The sequence below is a fragment of the Danio rerio genome, chromosome 10 (assembly GCF_049306965.1).
Source record: "Danio rerio strain Tuebingen ecotype United States chromosome 10, GRCz12tu, whole genome shotgun sequence".
NCBI classification, from domain to species: domain Eukaryota; kingdom Metazoa; phylum Chordata; class Actinopteri; order Cypriniformes; family Danionidae; genus Danio; species Danio rerio.
The window spans coordinates 43,905,001-43,925,000 of record NC_133185.1 but is presented as its reverse complement, the minus strand read 5'-3'; the positions used below and the strand labels follow the sequence as shown (position 1 = coordinate 43,925,000).

At 36.2% G+C, this 20,000-nt stretch overlaps 2 long non-coding RNA genes across 7 annotated transcripts in view; both read right to left on the bottom strand.

Annotated features, from left to right (window-relative positions):
* LOC103911777 (uncharacterized) overlaps positions 1-20,000 on the bottom strand; it is a 26,081-nt gene that overhangs the window by 3,643 nt on the left and 2,438 nt on the right. The window contains exons 2-7 of one of the 4 annotated variants that reach the window (XR_012386522.1): positions 10,340-10,570; positions 9,900-9,946; positions 8,266-8,431; positions 6,771-6,874; positions 4,861-5,073; positions 622-1,004 (exon numbers count right to left, since the gene is read on the bottom strand). This is a non-coding gene — a long non-coding RNA (uncharacterized lncRNA). Of the gene's footprint in view, positions 1,005-4,860; positions 5,074-6,770; positions 6,875-8,265; positions 8,432-9,899; positions 9,947-10,335; positions 10,571-20,000 lie in introns of all 4 variants that reach the window. The other 3 variants (XR_012386521.1, XR_012386520.1, XR_002459629.3) reach the window with 3 other exon arrangements.
* Positions 16,021-20,000, bottom strand: part of LOC141376444 (uncharacterized) — a 5,861-nt gene continuing 1,881 nt past the window's right edge. For all 3 annotated transcript variants that reach the window (XR_012386517.1, XR_012386518.1, XR_012386519.1), the window contains one exon: positions 16,021-18,819. This is a non-coding gene — a long non-coding RNA (uncharacterized lncRNA). The remainder of the gene's footprint in view (positions 18,820-20,000) is intronic.

Here is a 20,000-nt window from a genome sequence, read left to right as displayed (position 1 = left end):
TTAATAACTCATTTCTAATAACTGATTTTTTTTTTTATCTTTGCCATGACAGTAAATAATATTTGACTAGATATTTTTTGAGACACTTCTATAAAGCTTAAAGTGAAATTTAAAGGCTTAACTAGGTTAATTAGGTTAACTAGGCAGGTTAGGGTAATTAGGCAAGTCATTGTATAGCGAGGGTTTCTTCTGTAGATTATTGGGGAAAAAATAGTCTAAAGGGGCTAATAATTTTGTCCTAAAAATGGTGTAAAAAAAATTATAAAACTGTTTTTTTTTCTAGTCGAAATAAAACAAATAAGACTTTCTCCAGATGAAAAAATATTATCAGACATATTGTAAAAATTCCCTTGCTCTGTTAAACATCATTTGGTAAATATTTAAAACAGATAAAAACATTCAAAGTATGTTTTTATACATATGTACATATGCAATGTATATATTTTATGAATTTAAATGATCCCACTCTGATGCAACAAAATAAAAAATGCTCATAAAGCATTTTTAGGATTGTATTTGGGATGCTATTTTGCATTCATTTTGGTTTTAAAAAATTTTTACTGTTTTTTTTTTTTGTTTGTTAAATATTATATATTCTAATGCACTTTACTATCCAAGTACCTGTCTTGTTGTTGTTCTAGAGTACACTACTACAGTAAACCTCTTGACGTGATGCATTGTCTGTGTGCAATGGTCTAGAATGATGCTTTTGGACAGCGTTTCGAGTTTTGATACAGTAAGTATTCCCCATAAATGTGTGTTTTCAGCACATCTCCCGCTCCGCTCGGCTGGCTGTTTTTTGTCGACGTGGTTGATCGCCATTACAGTTATGAATAGTCACTGTGTCTGGATGCTCCCTGGAGCTCCGGCTGGATTCTGCCCTAACAAGCATTTCTGCGGCAGGGACTCGTGCAGCTGTTTGAGCCGGAGAATCCCTTACAAAAGCAGCTCCTCCAATCCTTCATCTCGGCTCACAGCAGACGACACCAGCGCATGCAGGATTTCTGTCACAATACAGAGGACAACTGCAGTCAAAAACCACCACCAAACACAGACAGAACGAGTCTTAATGCTGGAAAACTAGGAGATTAAAAAGTGTTTGTCAACACAATGAACATTTATAAGCAGTTAAATTAATCATCTTCTCAAAAATGAAAATGTGCTCAACATTTACTCACCCTCAAGTACTCAACTTTGATTTGTTTAACCAAGAATGAACATTGGTAACCAGTAGCCATTGACATCCATGGAAGGAAAAAAACATGCTACAGAATGGAAGTCAATGCCTACCAGGGGTCCGTTCTTCGTACGTGGATTACTCAGTTAGCTGGATTTGGATATTGACGATTTGACACGATCCAGGATCGTTTCGTTCTTCAAAGCTGATCTGAGAGTTGTTGTTATAGCAACAGTTCTGCTAGCTCAAACCTGGGGTTCGTTCTTCGTACCTCGCTTAAATGATCTAAGATTATTTGGCAGATCCCGGATCTTTTAATCTTGATAACTGATCTCTCGCTAATTTGGTTCTTCAAAAGTTTGCGAATCAGATTAGAATGTCTGGATAAACTGATCTGAGATCGCTGCGTGTGTTGTGAAGGACAGATCTATCGATCCTCGAAATCATGATCAGCAATGCAACGGTTGGCTGACGGCACAGCAGCGTAATGACATCATCTGATTAATATTCAATTATCCATGTGAGCAAAATTACATCAAATTAGCAGTAAACGGCTTGTTTAATATGACACGCAAGAACTTTCCACATTTGTTGTGAGCTGCAGGCTTTACACTTTCATGTGTCAAGAGTATTTATCATGTATTTCAATGCAAATCAATGTGTTTAGTTCCACATTTAGAAAATATTTGCTTTATTATAGTAGCCGTTTTTTAATCGGTGTAAAGAATAACTGGTTGTTTAAAAAAAAGCGTTTTCATATTGGTAAAGGCGTCTGCAACTTTTGTGAAGCATCAAATCACTGCATATTAACTATCAAAATATGTTTATGACTGCATAAATGTATTATTGCTTTTAAAAAAAGTCACATATTGTGCATTTCTATTATACACAATTTGTACTAAAGCGATCTAAAAAGTTCATATCAATAAGTTTTCTCTTTGCACCAGATGGTAGTCTTTGTACTTTCATTTCGAGGGTGCAGATTGCATAAGTTTTATTAATATGTATAACTTTATTTATTTTATTAATGACCATAACTTTATATATATAGTTAAAAAATATGTACCATTTTCCCAAGTATATAAAACTACTACTGTAAGAAAATATCAGAATTCGGAACATACTTTCTGTATTATGTTTGCTTGAACTGACCCGATCTAATCCTGTTTATATGAATTGAACCTGCTTCCGATCAGGTTTGACCTAGCAGAACTGTTGCCATGACAACAACTCTCAGATCAGCTTTGAAGAACGAAACGATCCTGGATCATGTCAAATCGTCAACATCCAAATCCAGCTAACTGAGTAATCCACGTACGAAGAACGGACCCCTGATCGGAAGCAGGCTCAATTCATATAAACAAGATTAGATTGTCTCAGTTCAAGCAAAGATAATAGAGAAAGTATGTACCGAATTCTGATATTTTCTTACAATAGTAGTTATATACATTTGGGAAAATAGTAACTATTTTAAATATATATATATATATATATATATATATATATATATATATATATATATATATATATATATATATATATATATATATATATATATATATATATATAAAAAGTTATAGTTATTAATAAAATAAATAAAGTTATACATATTAATAAAACTTATGCAATCTGCACCCCCGAAATGAAAGTACAAAGACTGCCACCTGTTGGTGCAAAGAGAAAACATTGATATGAACAATTTGTGTATAATAGAATGCACAATGTGTGACGTTTTAAAAAAAAGAAATTATACATTACTGCAGTCATAAACATGTTTTGACAGTTAATATGCCAGTGATTATGCTTAACAAAAGTTGCAGACGTCTTTACCAATATCAAAATGCTTTTGTAAACATCCAGTTATTCCATACAGCGATTAAAAAAACAGCTATTATAATAGAGAAAATCTTTTCTAAATGTAGAACTAAATACATTGATTTGCATTGAAATGCATGATAAATACTCTTGACACATGAAAGAGTAAAGCCTGCAGCTCATAACAAATGTGGAAAGTTAATGCGTGTCATATTTAACAAACCGTTTTCTGCTAATTTGATGTAATTTTGCTCACATGGATAATTGAATATTAATCAGATGATGTCATTACGCTGCTGTGCCGTCAGCCAATCGTTTTATTGCTGATCATGATTTCGAGGATCGATAGATCGGTCCTTCACAACACACGGAGCGATCTCAGATCAGTTCATCTAGACATTCTAATCTGATTCGCGAACTTGTTTGAAGAACCAAATTAGCGAGAGATCAGTTATCAAGATTAAAAGATCCAGGATCGGCAAAATCATCTTAGATAATTTAAGCGAGGTACGAAGAACAGACCCCAGTTTCCAAATTTGATGTCTGTGATCACAGAAGAAGATATGACAAAATATGTTGCCAGCAGTTATTAAATTCTACTGTATTTTTTTAATCCTTGTTACTGAAGTCGGTGACAACAAGTTTCCAAAACATCTCCTGTGTTCAAGAAAAGAAAGAAACTACATGAGGGTGAGTAAATTTTCGATTTTGGGTGAACTGACCCCTTTAACTCATGCTGCTACAGAGATATTGATAGTTTTATAAACAACAGCAGTTAAAAACCACCACCAAACACAGACAGAACGAGTCTTATTGCAGGAACACAAGGAGATTGTAAAGTGTTTGCCTCAACACACCTGCCTGGATGATTCAAGTATACCTAGTAAGACCTTGATTAGCCTGTTCTGGTGTGTTTGATTAGGGTTGGAGCTAAAATCTGCAGGACACCGGCCCTCCAGGAACAAGTTTGGTGACCACTGGTTTACACAATAAACATTTATTATATATAGAAATTAATTTAATTAAAAAATTAATAAAAAAATTTATTTAATTTATAGAAATTAAATTGATATTTGGCTTAAAATGTAAAGTTTACATTTACTCACCCTCAATCACTCAACTTTGATATTTTTTAAGCAAAAAAATAAAAAAATAATATATATAAATAATATAATAATATATATATATATATATATATATATATATATATATATATATATATATATATATATATATATATATATATATWTWTATATATATATATATATATATATATATATATATATATATATACATTATATATATATATATATATATATATATATATATATATTATATATATATATATATATATATATATATAAATTTCCTGACATTAAAAAAAGATCCAAATTTCAGTGATTTTGACCGCAACGTGAGATAGAAGTGTGGTTTTCCCCGCCCACTGATATAGATCGACAGGCAAGTATTACCAAGTCTCAGAAATTAATACTTTTTTTTTTTTTTCAGTTCTGACACTATTCTGATAAACGTGGACACAGTTCTTATCATATTTTATAACAATTTTCAAAACTATACCAAACAAACATAGATAATGTAAGAAATCCTAAAAAAAATATTTGGGTTGAGTGTATATTTAACAAAGATGTTCGCTTTCTGATAAAACCTCCAGTTATTTATTCTCGATGAAAGAGTTTTTCTGTCAATACTTTAAACACAAGATTAAAGTACAACTCTAAAGGCTTTTTTACAGCATTGTTTGCTCATATTTACAGTTTCAGCAGAGGACGTGTGTTTGGTTTCCTTAAACGTGCTCGAATGAATGAGCTTGTTTTACAGCAGACGTGCTCCCTAATAAGAGGACTCACATGAATCACTGGCGGCTCAATGAAACGCTGCACACAGGAGAACGAGCGCCTGATTGAGCTGAACCGCTGCTGCAGATCCATGTATTGATCACAGATATTGAATGCTCGGTGCGGCAGCGTCTTCATTCAGATTCATTCACTGCAGCACAAGCAGATTTGTCTGCAGGACCAATGAAAACGTGAAGGAAAGCAAACAGTGTCTGCTGGTGTTTCCTGAGATAAATAAACGAGGAGATAGAGAAGAAGAAGAAAAACAGGAGTTAAAATCACATCTCAACACAGAGGCGAGGATTCTGATAGATGGAAAATTAAGAAATAATAATGTTTGTCTGTATTTATGGCATGAAAATTGTAGTTTTTCATTCATTCATTTTCTTTTCAGCTTAGTCCCTTTATTAATCTGGGGTCACCACAGCGGAATGAACCACCAACTAATCCGTCATATTGTATGCTTTACACAGCCCTTCCAGCTGCAACCCATCACTGGGAAACACCTATACACTCTCATTAACACACATATGCTACGGTTTATTTAGCTTACCCAATTCAATTAATACCGCATGTCATTGGACTGTAAGGGGAAACCGGAGCACCCGGTGGAAACCCACGCCAACACGGGGAGAACATGCAAACTCCACACAGAAATGCCAACTGACCCAGCCAGAGCTCGAACCAGCAAGCATATTGACCGTAAATTGACCATAGTGCGTAGTGTGTGAATGAGTGTGCATGGATGTTTCCCAGTGATTGGGTTGCAGCCTGAAGGGCATCCGCTGCGTAAAACACATGCTGGATAAGTTGGCTGTTCATTCCGCTGTGGCGACCCCTGATGAATAAAGTGACTAAGCCGAAAAGAAAATAAATGAATAAATTAATTGTTTAAAGTAAAGTAAAAAATGGTACATGAAAAAAATACAGGATCGTCAGTTACACATATTTTTCAGTGAGGTTAAAGATTTTAAAAACTTTGTTAATTTAATATTTTTCAATATTATTGAAAAATAAAATAAAAATATGTAAATTTTTACTGATTGAAGCGAAAAATGATCCAGGAAAAAAATGATTCAGTTAAATATTTTCCAATATTTTACTATTTATTTCCAATGATTCATTCATTCATTTTCCTTTAGCGTATTCCTTTTATATTCATCAGGGGTTGCCACAGTGGAATGAACCACCAACTATTCTAGCACATGTTGAACACAGTGGATGCCTTTCCAGCCACAACCCTGTACTGGGAAACATCCATACACACTCACTCATTCACACACATACTGTACACTACGGCCAATTTAGTTTATTCAATTTCCTTATAGCGCATGTATTTGGACTGTGGGGGAAACCGGAGCACCAGGAGGAAACCCACGCCAACATGGGGAGAATCAGCTACTTTCCTGCTGTGAGGCAACAGTACTAACCACTGAGCCACCATGTTGCCCATTTCCAATGATACTGCATATAAATTAAATATTCTTAAAAGGAAATAAAAAACAAAATAAAACACAATATTTTTAAAATAAAGTAGAAAATGGTCCTGGGGGGAAGAAAAAAAAACTCAAAAACAATAAAATAAAATATTTGATTAAATTAAATAAACATTTTTATCTAATTAAAAAATGGAAAACGATTATCAAGGAATTATTTTAGGATAATTTGTTGTACTTCTTTTCTGGTATATATTTTTCTCAATATATTAGCCATATTGAAACAAATTAAATACATTTAATAATTGCATTTTTATACAATAAAGAATAATAATGTGATTCTCAGTCACGGTCTTCATTTAGATAAGCATTCAAATGTGCTGCTGAATTGTGCAGGAAACCCAGCAGCATCTGTCGTTTGACCTGTTTGGAGTTTATTGAATCCTGGATCAGTTTATTGTGAAGTGTGAATGAGGAACTGCTGACCTTCTGCTTTTTATTGTGATGATGAGACCAGAGCCCCGCCCTCCTGCTGACCTGTGATTGGCTGCTCACATGATCCACGCCCAGCAAGACTGCAATAAAACACACTGCAGGAAAGAGAGAGAGAGAGAGAGAGAGAGAGAGAGAGAGAGAGAGAGAGAGAGAGAGAGAGAGAGAGAGAGAGAGAGAGAGAATGAAAGGAGCCACTGAATGAAAGAATAATAATAGCTTTAACGCCTCAGACTCCACACTTACACCAGAGATGCAAATGCAGAGCGTTTTATAACAGATTTATAGAAACTAAATGTAATTAACTGAAATGATTTACTTTATATTATCTACAATATAATATGTCTCTATGAAAAAAGTTTGATAAAATGAATACACCTATAAGAAATAAATACAAATGTAAATATACTGAATTTCTAACTCTATTATTATTATTATCAATATTATTATCATCATTATTATTAGTAATAATACTATTAATTATTATTATCAATATTATTATTATTATCAGTATTATTATTATTATTAACATCATCATTATTATTATTTTTATTATTATTATTATTATTGTTGTTTTTATTATTATTATTATCATTATTATTATTAATAATATTATTATTATTATTATTCTAAGTATTATTATTATCATTATCAGTATTATTATTATTATTATTATTATTATTATTATTATTATTATTATTATCATCATCAGTATTATTATTATTATTATTATTATTAAAATTATCATTATTAGTATTATCATCATTTTAATTATTATTATTATTATTATTATTATTATTATTATTATCAGTATTATTATTATTATTATCATCAGTATTATCATTATTATTATTAAAATTATCATTATTAGTATTATTATCATTATTATTATCATTTTAATTATTATTATTATTATTATTATTATCAGTATTATTATTATTATTATTATTATTATTATTATTAAAATTATCATTATTATTATCATCATTATCATTATTATCAGTATTATTATTATTATTAAATTATCATTATTAGTATTATTATCATCATTATCATTATTATCAGTATTATTATTATTATTATTATTATTATTATTAGTATTATTATTATTATTAAAATTATCATTATTAGTATTATTATCATCATTATTATCATTATTATTATTATTATCAGTATTATTATAATTATCATCATCATTATTATTATCAGTATTATTATTATTATCATTATTATAATCAGTATTATTATTATAATTATTATTATCAGAATTATTATTATTATTATTATTATCATTATTAGTATTATCCATTTATTCATTTTCTTGTCGGCTTAGTCCCTTTATTAATCTGGAGTCGCCACAGTGGAATGAACCGCCAACTTATCCAGTGTGTTTTTACGCAGCGGATGCCCTTCCAGCTGCAACCCATCTCTGGGAAACATCCATACATACTCATTCACACTCATATACTAAGGACAATTTAGCCTGTACCTGCATGTCTTTGGACTGTGGGGGAAACCGGAGCACCCGGAGGAAACCCACACAAACACAGAAGGAACATGCAAACTCCACACAGAAACGCTGACTGACTCAGCCAAGGCTCGAACCAGCAACCTTCTTGCTGTGAGGCGATTGTGCTACCCACTGCGCGACGGTTCTGCATAAATAATATTGAAAATATATTATTTTTGTTTTGAAAAAAAGAACAAAAACAAAACACTGTACGAGAACGAAAAAGCAGCATTGAACTTTTGTAATGCTGGAAATCTCTTTTGATTCCTTGACCCAGATAATGATTCAGAGTCATCCTGTCAGTGGCGAAACAAAACTGACCAAAGTGAGACAGAGAACGAAACAAAATCGAGGAATAAATAAAGACACTTCATACATTTTTATGACCACACGTATAAGGTCAGCCATGTGCTCGGGTTACTAAGCAACAGTGTGTGTGTATGTGTGTGTGAGGGTTTGTCAGAAGTCGACTCAGATGTGCTGAACGGCTGTGAGACGAACAATCAGGCTTTGATTACTGTCAGCATCAGGCCGAGCGCAGCTGCACATGAGCTTCACTATTCAACACACACTCATTCAGCTTAGGGAAACACCACACAACACTGCAGATGCACGCTATTTTTGGTGCTTTTTTTCTGGTAAATGTAATTTCCAATCACACTTTTTGTGTATTTGTTGGTATTTTTTTTAGGACAAAAAGACTGTGGTGGAAGTTACTTAACTATATCTTTTGCTTTGCTTAGCCTTCATAATTAATAGCAAATGTAATTTCCAATCACTTTTTTTATATTTGTTAGTATTTTTGGGACAAAATGACTGTGGTGGAAATTACTTGGCTATATGTTTTGCTTAGCTTAGCCTTTATGTTTAATAGTAAATTTCATTTATAATCAAACTTTTTTGTATTTGTGAGTTTTTCTCAGGATAAAATGACTGTGTAGGAAATTACTTGGCTATATATTTTGCTTTGCTTGGCCTTTATGTTTAATAGCAAATGTAATTTACTTTATCTTTCTTTGTATTTGTTCGTATTTTTGGGACAAAATGACGATGGTGGAAATTGGCTATATATTTTGCTTTGCTTAGCCTTTATGTTTAATAGTAAATATAATTTCCAATCACTTTTGTGTATTTGTTAGTATTTTCAGGACAAAATGACTGTGGAGGAAATTACTTGGCTATATATTTTGCTTTGCTTAGTCTCATGTTTAATAGCAAATGTAATTTACTTTAACTTTTTTTGTATTTGTTCCTTATTTTTAGGACAAAAAGACTGTGGTGGCAATTAACTGTCTATATATATATTGCTTTGCTTAGCCTTTCATATTTAATAGCAAATGTAATTTCCAATCACTTTTGTGTATTTGTTAGTATTTTTAGGGCAAATGACTGTGGTGGAAATTAATTGTCTATATATTTTGCTTTGCTTAGTCTTTATGTTTAATAGTAATCGTAATATCCCAGAAATGAACGAATATTATTTAGGAAGGCACCTATGATGATAGGTTATATGATATAAAAGACTCATTATTATTATTATTCATTCATTTTCTTGACGGCTTAGTCCCTTTATTAATCCAGGGTCGCCACAGCGGAATGAACCGCCAACTTACCCAGCAAGTTTTTACGCAGCAGATGCCCTTCCAGCTGCAATCCATCTCTGGGAAACATCCACACACACACACACACACACACTCATACACTTTGAATGCATATGAAATGTGCTATATAAAAAAACTTGCCTTGCCTTGTTAAGTTAGACAGTTGAATAGACAAACAGACTGACCAACCAACGACAGAGAGATTGACAGACAGACAGAGAGAGAGAAAGAGAAAGAGAGAGAGAGAGAGAGTGAGAGTGAGAGAGAGAGAGACGGACAGACAGACAGAGGGATAGATAGATAGATAGATAGATAGATAGATAGATAGATAGATAGATAGATAGATAGATAGATAGATAGATAGATAGATAGATAGATAGATAGATAGATAGATAGATAAAGTTAGACAGAGACAGATTGACAGACAGATAGATAAACTGTACTGTACTTACTGTACTGCTGCAGCTCCTGTTCTGTGTGTGTGTGTGTGTGTGTGTGTGTGTGTGTGTGTGTGTGAGAGGCAGCAGCTGAGCACATCAGCGGGACGCTCCTCTCGTGTCCCGCAGGACTCCCAGATGTTGTGCTTCTGTCTGCACAGCTGCAGCTGCAGGTCCTCCACGCTCCACAGAGCTGCACAGATGCTGAGGAGAGAATCAGAGGGCAGGTACCAGCACATCCTCCATCTGGAACACACACACACACACACACACACACACACACGCTGAGGAGCTGTCAACATGACTGACACACACAATCACACCACACACATCAATAAAGCTACAATTATACTCATGAACACTGTAATGCTCTACTGTATAGACCTCAGATATTGCGTATTCAAGATCCAGTTTTAAGTTTTCTTTGACGTAATATTAAGTGGGAAAAACAACGACACAAGAACTAAAGATGGGCCAGTGTGCGAGACCCCTGGGACAGTAGACAGGATTGTTACTGGCAGGGCCGGATTAACGAATGGGCATCATGGGCACAGGCGATGCCGATTTTGGAGTGTCTATTTAGGCTAAATGCAAAAAGAGCACCTCGTAGGAATAAGCTAATTGAGTGATTGCCGCCCATCACCATTTGATTGACAGAGACAACATAAAAGATCGCGACACACAGTTGCGCGAGTGACGTAGCTGGTAAAGCGCATGGCAACTTGTTTTGACGTGATAGTGAACCCGGTTCGAATCCAGCGTCTGATGAACTGTAAACAGTGAATGGTGAACTGATGACCTTTTCGGCCAATCACACTCATTTCTGTTGAGCACGTGAGCACAATGGCAAATCAGCGATGTTTTAGGAAAGCCATCAACAGTGCCTTACATGTTAGCGGGAAAATGATGTTTTTTCTTTTAATTCAGTATCGTGACACGTCTAATATAGTAAAAGAATCAGTTTATTAACTTAAAGGGCCATGACACCCCCACTTTCGGTTAAAGTCTACTTCAGAATTTTTCAAAAGATGCATGATTAATGGGCGTGGAGCTCCGCGAGCATAGGGCAGGAGTGGGCGTGGCCAGCAGGGGAGAAGGGGAGCGAACAACTGTTGTTGACAGCTCACAAAATGAGACACAAACCCTGAGGAGACGCATGAGTTTATAGTTTACAAAGTTAAAATGCAAAGAAATGAACAGTAATTTAATGCCCTGCTACATTTGTTATTCGTAATTTCATATACAGACAACCACAATTTATATCATTATAAAGATAAATGTGTTCATGTAAACCCTATAAATGAGGACTTCTCCCTCAATCCCCGTATCCAGCAGACTCAGTGCAGCAGGTCTCCTGACCTGTCTGTTTTAACCATTAACCCTGCTGGTAATCTGGAGAATTTAGGCAAACACAGCAGCACAGTGATGTATCTGAATGTGAACGAACTCCTGATAAAAGTCAACGCCCGCCATTCTCTAATTCGCGTGCTGCTCTCCCGACAAAAATGCTTGCAGCACACACACAGCTTTGCTGTATGATCGGCCCTGACAAGATCGCGGGGATAAAACATGCAACAAACCCCGTGGATCATGGAAACAAACACATACGAGCCTTCATGAACGGCTACTGCGTCCCGTTGGTCTGTCTCACAGCTTGCTTGAAACTGGCAGGTCTGCCTTCGGAATGCAAGTGCTCTCATGAATAATTAAGCAGCCGGCTCTTCTCATAGGATAAGAAAACTCCGCTATGAATAATAATGAGAAACCGAAGCGTCATCATTGCACTTGCAGTACTGCGCTACGTCGCCGATTTTGATCCCGCCCCAAAAATCATTTTAAACCCGGAAGCTGAAATTAGCTGACAAAAGCTCAAAATTATCCAGTTTTCCCCACAATTAAAGCTAACAGGTTGTAACATTGTTTTAACTGATGCTCAACACTAACAAATCTGTTAAAATAAAGAAAAAAGTTCTCCAGGGTGTCCTGAACCTTTAAGTTTGATAAATGGCATCTAAAACGTGTGATTGGGAAAGAAAACGTTGGTTAATAGTGCCATTTCCCTTAACTTAGCTGAAAATAAGCTCAGATATCCCTTTTTATTTTCACCATTCATTCAGAACGGACCTACAGGTCACTCTGAAGGCGGTGAAATTACAAATTTGTGTCACTTTCTCTTCGCTGACAGGCGAACACAACGTTCCCATGTAACTTCCATGTGTCTGTGGAGAGAGGCGGTGGGGAGGGGTGAGAAGGGTGCGCGACGATGCCTTTGTGGACCGGGAGGGAGACGCGAGATTATCGAGAGATCATCACTCGTTTGCGGGCATCCGGAGACTCGCGAAACTTCCCGCCATACTCACAATTCTCTCTTCATATAGCCGTATGCCTATTACATATCCATAAAACACTGTGATATAACCCCGCTCGGATCGGATCTCTTTCTCACTGCAATCGAACCGCTCCAGGGTTCGTTTCAATCGAGCCGAGACCACTTCACTCAGGCTGTCTCGGAGCGATTACTTTGGCGCGGAACAGAGCGCGATTGCCCTGTTCACATATGCCAAACGAACCGCGCTAACTGGGCAAACGAGGCAGGGTCCGAAACAAAAGTGTAGGTGTGAAAGCACCCTTAGACCAGACCAAGGGCAATAAATGATACACCGTTGCATTTTCTGCCGTCTTTGAGTCGCTTTCACACCACACTGCTAGCTTTGGTCCGAACCAGTTGAAACGAACCAAAATGCAGTCATCTGACAAATTTCACATCTCTCATTGACAGAGACAACATAAAAGAGCGCGACACACAGTTGCGCGAGGTATGTAGCTCGTAAAGCGCATGGCAACTTGTTTTGACGTGATAGTGAACCCGGTAGGAATCCAGCGTCTGATGAACTGTAAACAGTGGATGGTGAACTGATGACCTTCTCGGCCAATCACACTCATTTGTTTTGAGCACGTGAGCATAATGTAAAATCAGCGCTGTTTTAGGAAAGCCATCAACAGTGCCTTACATGTTAGCGGGAAATTGATGTTTTTTCTTTTAATTCAGTATCGTGACAAGTCTAATATAGTGAAAGAATCAGTTTATTAACTTTAGTTTGATAAATGGCATCTAAAACGTGTGTTTGGGAAAGAAAATGTTGGTTAATAGTGCCATTTCCCTTAACTTAGCTGAAAATAAGCTCAGATATCTTTTTTTATTTTCACCATTCATTCAGAACGGACCTACAGGTCACTCTGAAGGCGGTGAAATTATAAATTTGTGTCACTTTCTCTTCGCTGATAAGATATACAGCCAGGTACACAACGTTCCCATGTAACTCCCAACGATACATCCAGGTTTTTTCCCACCGCAGCCTCGATTTCGCTTTTGAAAATGGCGGCCGCGTGGAATTAGTCTATACTGAAAAATCAAGAGCCCCTGAAACACTGTGGGCTCTATTTTGACGGTCCATGCACAGAGCGCAAAACGCAGGGCGCAAACGCTTCAGGGCGTGTCAGAACGCATTTTTGCTAATTTAAGGACGGGAAAATCTGCTTTGCGTTATGGCGCATGGTCTAAAAGGGTTGAGCTTATTTTCTTAATGAGTTATAGGTGTGTTTTGAGAATAAACCAATTAGATTCTCATCTCCCATTATCTTTAAGACCCAGCTGCGTCGCGCCATAAGCGCATTCGCTATTTACAGGACGCAAAGTAAGTCTAAGTGGAAAAAATGAGCATTTCACTACAGTTAACAGTTTTTTTTTACAGAAAACAGTTAAACAGAGCATCTACTGCATGAGAATGAGAGATAAATGATCTACTTTCACTTTCGCTCTCGTGGATTGGGAAACCTTTACGCACAGACATCAATTAGTCTATAAATAATTAGTTGCGTTTGTTAAGCGCAACAATTTGTGTCAAAACTATTTCTAAATTCAGTTCTAATTTCCAGGAAACGAATAAATGAAGAACAATAACGAAGTGTGTTCAAAAACCTGGGTTATACCCTAAAACACATGCTGTGCCCCATACGGTCTAAAACCTGACAGGTGGGCAAATCTAAGCTTGTTTTTAATAAAACAAATATAAATATGGATATAATAAATAATACTGCTAATAATAATAACATTATACAAAAGCAAATTGTTATGAATGAACTGAAAAAGCCTCCCGAGATAAAGAACATATAAAAGCAGTGATTTTTCATATTTATTTAGACTAGAAAATAATGTTTTGTAATATTTTAATCATTTATATTTATATCCTATATCTATTCTTATTATTTCCTATATATATCCTTAATATTTAAATGTTTTCATATGTAAAGATATTTGCCTATTGCTCTCTTGTGCGTATTAAGCAGTGCTTAAGCAAGGCGCAACTCTGCGCCGGAGTTTAGACCGGGTTTGTTTTGGTCTAATGAAAAATCTATTTTAGTTTCTCAAAATAGCAACGCGCCTGCAGTACGCCTCAGATCGCCTTCCTTTTTAGACCAGAACGCCTATGGACGCACATATGAGCGCTAATGCATTTGCTATTTACACAGAGTAGCGCAACGCCTCAAAACGACTCTTGCGCCAAGCTGAAACTACCAAAAGACTATTGCGCCGCGCCTTGCGCCACACTGCGCCGGGTGTATGATAGGGCCCTGTATGTTTATATGATCTATCTCTTAGAAGAAACATCTAAGAGGAAGATTTAAGCAAAAGTCTCATATTCCCTCCATTTAATCTAATTTCTTCCTAAGAGACACAGCTGAGAGTCTGAAGAGCTCTTGCATGATTGTTGTTGTTTTTTTACAGAAACTCAGGCTGAGTGAGACTGACATGCATCACCACTTGTTTTTTTCTCTGATCTTAAAGCGGACGCTCTTCTCTTTCATCTGAACACACAGATGGACTTCAGATCCACATGAAAAGACAATCGAAAAATGCTTTAATACAGAAAATCTATTGTTCTATAGGTCACAAAGAGGCTTTCAGGTGTTTTAAGAGGAATCTAGTGTATTCAGTAACTTAGTGTTAAAATAATAATCCATGTTTTTGTGTTGTTGTTTTTTTAGATATCAGTTCTGCATTAACTTGATCAATCATACAGTAAAAAATGTTAATTTATTTATTACACTTTAATATAGCATCTTATTAATTCATTCATTAATTCACCTTCGGCTTAGTCCCATCAGGGATCAGGGGTCGCCACAGCGGAATAAACAACCAACTTATCCAGCATGTGTTCTACCCATGCGGATGCCCTTCTAGCTGCAACCCAGTACTGGGAAACACCCATACACACATTCACACACAAGATTTTTTCAACCCATTTCTAAACATAATAGTTTTAATAACTCATCTCTAATAACTGATTTATCTTTGCCATGGTGACAGTACATAATATTTGACTAGATATTTTTCAGAATGCTTCTATACAGCTTAAAGTGACATTTAAAGGCTTAACTAGGTTAATTAGGTACACTAGGCAGGTTAGAGGAATTAGGCAAGGTATTGTGTAATGATGATTTGTTCTTTACATTTACATTTACATTTAGTCATTTAGCAGACGCTTTTATCCAAAGCGACTTACAAATGAGGACAAGGAAGCAATTTACACAACTAAGAGCAACAATGAATAAGTACTAAAGGCAAGTTTCAGGTCTGTAAAGTCTAAGAAGGGAAGTATTAGTTGTATTAGTTTTTTTATTTATTTATTTTTTTTGTACAGTTAGTGTGATATTCAAAGAGGCAATTGCAGATTAGGAAGTGAAGTGGAGACTAAATAGTTGAGTTTTTAGTCGTTTCTTGAAAATAGCGAGTGACTCTGCTGTTCTGATGCAGTTAGGGAGTTCATTCCACCAACTGGGCAGATTGAGCGTGAGCGTGAGCGAAAGTGATTTCTTGCCTCTTTGGGATGGAACCACGAGGCGACGTTCATTCACAGAACGCAATTTTCTGGAGGGCACATAGATCTGCAGAAGTGAGAGCAGATAAGAAGGTGCTAGGCCAGAAGTCACTTTGTAGGCAAACATCAGAGCTTTGAATTTGATGCGAGCAGCAACTGGCAGCCAGTGCAAACGGACTAGCAGCGGAGTGACATGTGCTCGTTTAGGTTCATTGAAGACAACTCGTGCTGCTGCATTCTGGAGCAGTTGAAGAGGCTTGATAGAGTTAGCTGGAAGCCCAGCTAGTAGAGAGTTGCAGTAATCCAGTTTGGAGAGAACAAGAGCTTGAACAAGGAGTTGAGCTGCATGTTCAGATAAGAAGGGTCGGTTCTGTTCACTATCGAAAATACATATATAGCTCAAAGGGGCTAATAATATTGACCTTAAAATGTTTTTTGAAAAATTAAAAGCTGCTTATATTCTAGCCGAAATAAAACAAATAAGACTTTCTCCAGAAGAAAAAATATTATCAGACATACTGTGAAAATGTCCTTGCTCTGTTAAACATCATTTGGGAAATATTTAAAAATGAAAAATTCAAATTCAAAGAGGGGCTAATAATTTTGATTTTAGCTGTATATGTATACAGTGCTCAGCATAATTGAGACACCCCATTTTGAAAATTTAAATTTTTATCCATTTCTCAGTGAATATAGGAAATGTATTTTGGTGTATTTAAACAAAACAGATTTATGAAAGATAGATTAATTAAAATAATATTTTAGTCATCGAAAAATCTTTAAAAATTGAGAGATAATACAATTAAATTCAAGCAAAATATTGCAAAAATAAATTACAACCTACAAAATTTCAACTAAATTTATAGATTTTTTTGCTTCTCTTGAATTTTCCTCTTTTTAAAATTTGTATTTAATATTTTTCTATAACATATAGATTTGGGTGGACTAGTTTTTTGGACCGTTATTAAAAAGCTTTTGATAAGAAAAGCAAGAACGAATGGCACTCGTGAGAGAAATTTGAGATCTCAAATTGCGTACACAGCGGCCTCTGGCAGATTTACGCGTAAAGAGCAGGCGCGAATGGCATTTGCGAGAGAAATTTGAGATCTCAAAAAGCAAACAGTGGCTTCTGGTGGATTTATGCAAGAAGGGCAGGCACGAATGGCACTCGCATGAGTAATCAGAGATCTCAAAAAGCATACACAGCGGCCTCTGGTGGATTTACGCAAGAAGGGCAGGCACGAATGGCACTCACGAGAGAAATTTGAGATCTCAGATTGCATAACGAGCGGGCACGAATGGCACTCGTGAGAGAAATTTGAGATCTTAAAGTGTAAACAGCAGCCTCTAGGGGATTTACGCGAGAAGAGCGGGCTCGAATGGCACTCGCAAGAGAAATTTAAGATCTCAAATTGCATACACAGTGGCCTTTGGTGGATTTACACAAGAAGAGCAGGCGTAAACGGCACTCAGGAGAGAGAATTGGGATCTCAAAAAGCGTACACAGCGGCCTCTAGTGTATTCGTGAAAATAAAAACTCCTCCTGGGCTGTATTTGGTGCTCTCCAGAAATGTATATAGGGGTACGTTTTCAGAATGAGCCTGGGTTTGACCAGCAGTGTATTTTTGCTGTGATTTTTCATCACAAGAGCAGAGTTTTTCTTTTGACTTGAATCTGAAGCTCATTTACACGCCAAGCTGCAGTAAATATGTGAAGCCGTTTTACTAACAAGATTCATTTGTTTTTATTCATTTACCCACAATCCACGCTGTTCGCTTCAGCCGGCCATAAAATGAGGTGTTGTTTCATTAATGGGAAATAAAAGATGATTGCATCCTAGAGAGAGAGAAAAGAGACTGAGAGAAGCATTAATTGTGTTATTGTGTGGGTCTGTCTCTGTTTATTTGCCTCAATTAGACTGGAGGAGGAGGAGGAGGAGCAGGTTTATTCTCAGAGAAGCTGCAGCCTTCAGTGGGGATCAGAGGAGCTGTCAATCACTCCAGCAGAGGACACACACTACAGTGCAGCCCCGCGGACACAACACACAACACTGACCTACATACAACACTGATGACACAACTGCACAACTATACTGACACACAACTACACCGAGCACACAGTTACACAACTATACAACTGCACTGACGACACAACACAACTACAATAACACAACAGACAACTACACCGATGACACACTCAACTACACCGACGACACAACACACAACTACAATGATGACAAACACACAACACAAAGGCAAAACTACACTGATGACACAACATACAACAATAGTGTTGACAAAAACACAACACACATCTACACAAACACTCAATTATACTGATGACAAACACAATAACACTGATGACACAACTACACAATACATGACAGAGGCACACAACTGGACTAATGACACAACACACAACTACACTGATAACACAAACACACAACTACACTGAAGAGACAAACATACAATAAACACTGATGACAACACAAGTGCAAAACTACACTAATGACACAACAGACACAACTACAATGACGACACAAACACACAACAACACTGATGACCCAAACCCACATCTATAACGTGCATACTATACACAACTGGACTGATGACACAACTGCACAACTCTACTGACACACAACTAAACCGAGCACACAATTACACAACTATACAACTGCACTGACGACACAACACAACTACAATAACACAACAGACAACTACACCGATGACACTCAACTACAATGATGACACAAACACACAACACAAAGACAAAACTACACTGATGACACAACATACAACAATAGTGTTGACAAAAACACAACACACATCTACGCAAACACTCAATTATACTGATGACAAACACAATAACACTGATGACACAACTACACAGATGACACACTACATGACAGAGGCACACAACTGGACTAATGACACAACACACAACTACACTGATAACACAAACACACAACTACACTGAAGAGACAAACATACAATAAACACTGATGACAACACAAGTGCAAAACTACACTAATGACACAACAGACACAACTACAATGACGACACAAACACACAACAACACTGATGACCCAAACCCACATCTATAACGTGCATACTATACACCACTGGACTGATGACACAACTGCACAACTCTACTGACACACAACTAAACCAAGCACACAATTACACAACTATACAACTGCACTGACGACACAACACAACTACAATAACACAACAGACAACTACACCGATGACACTCAACTACAATGATGACACAAACACACAACACAAAGACAAAACTACACTAATGACACAACATACAACAATAGTGTTGACAAAAACACAACACACATCTATGCAAACACTCAATTATACTGATGACAAACACAATAACACTGATGACACAACTACACAGATGACACAATACATGACAGAGGCACACAACTGGACTAATGACACAACACACAACTACACTGATAACACAAACACACAACTACACTGAAGAGACAAACATACAATAAACACTGATGACAACACAAGTGCAAAACTACACTAATGACACAACAGACACTACTACAATGACGACACAAACACACAACAACACTAATGACCCAAACCCACATCTATAACGTGCATACTATACACAACTGGACTGATGACACAACTGCACAACTCTACTGACACACAACTAAATCGAGCACACAATTACACAACTATACAACTGCATTGACGACACAACCAAACTACAATAACACAACAGACAACTACACCGATGACACTCAACTACAATGATGACACAAA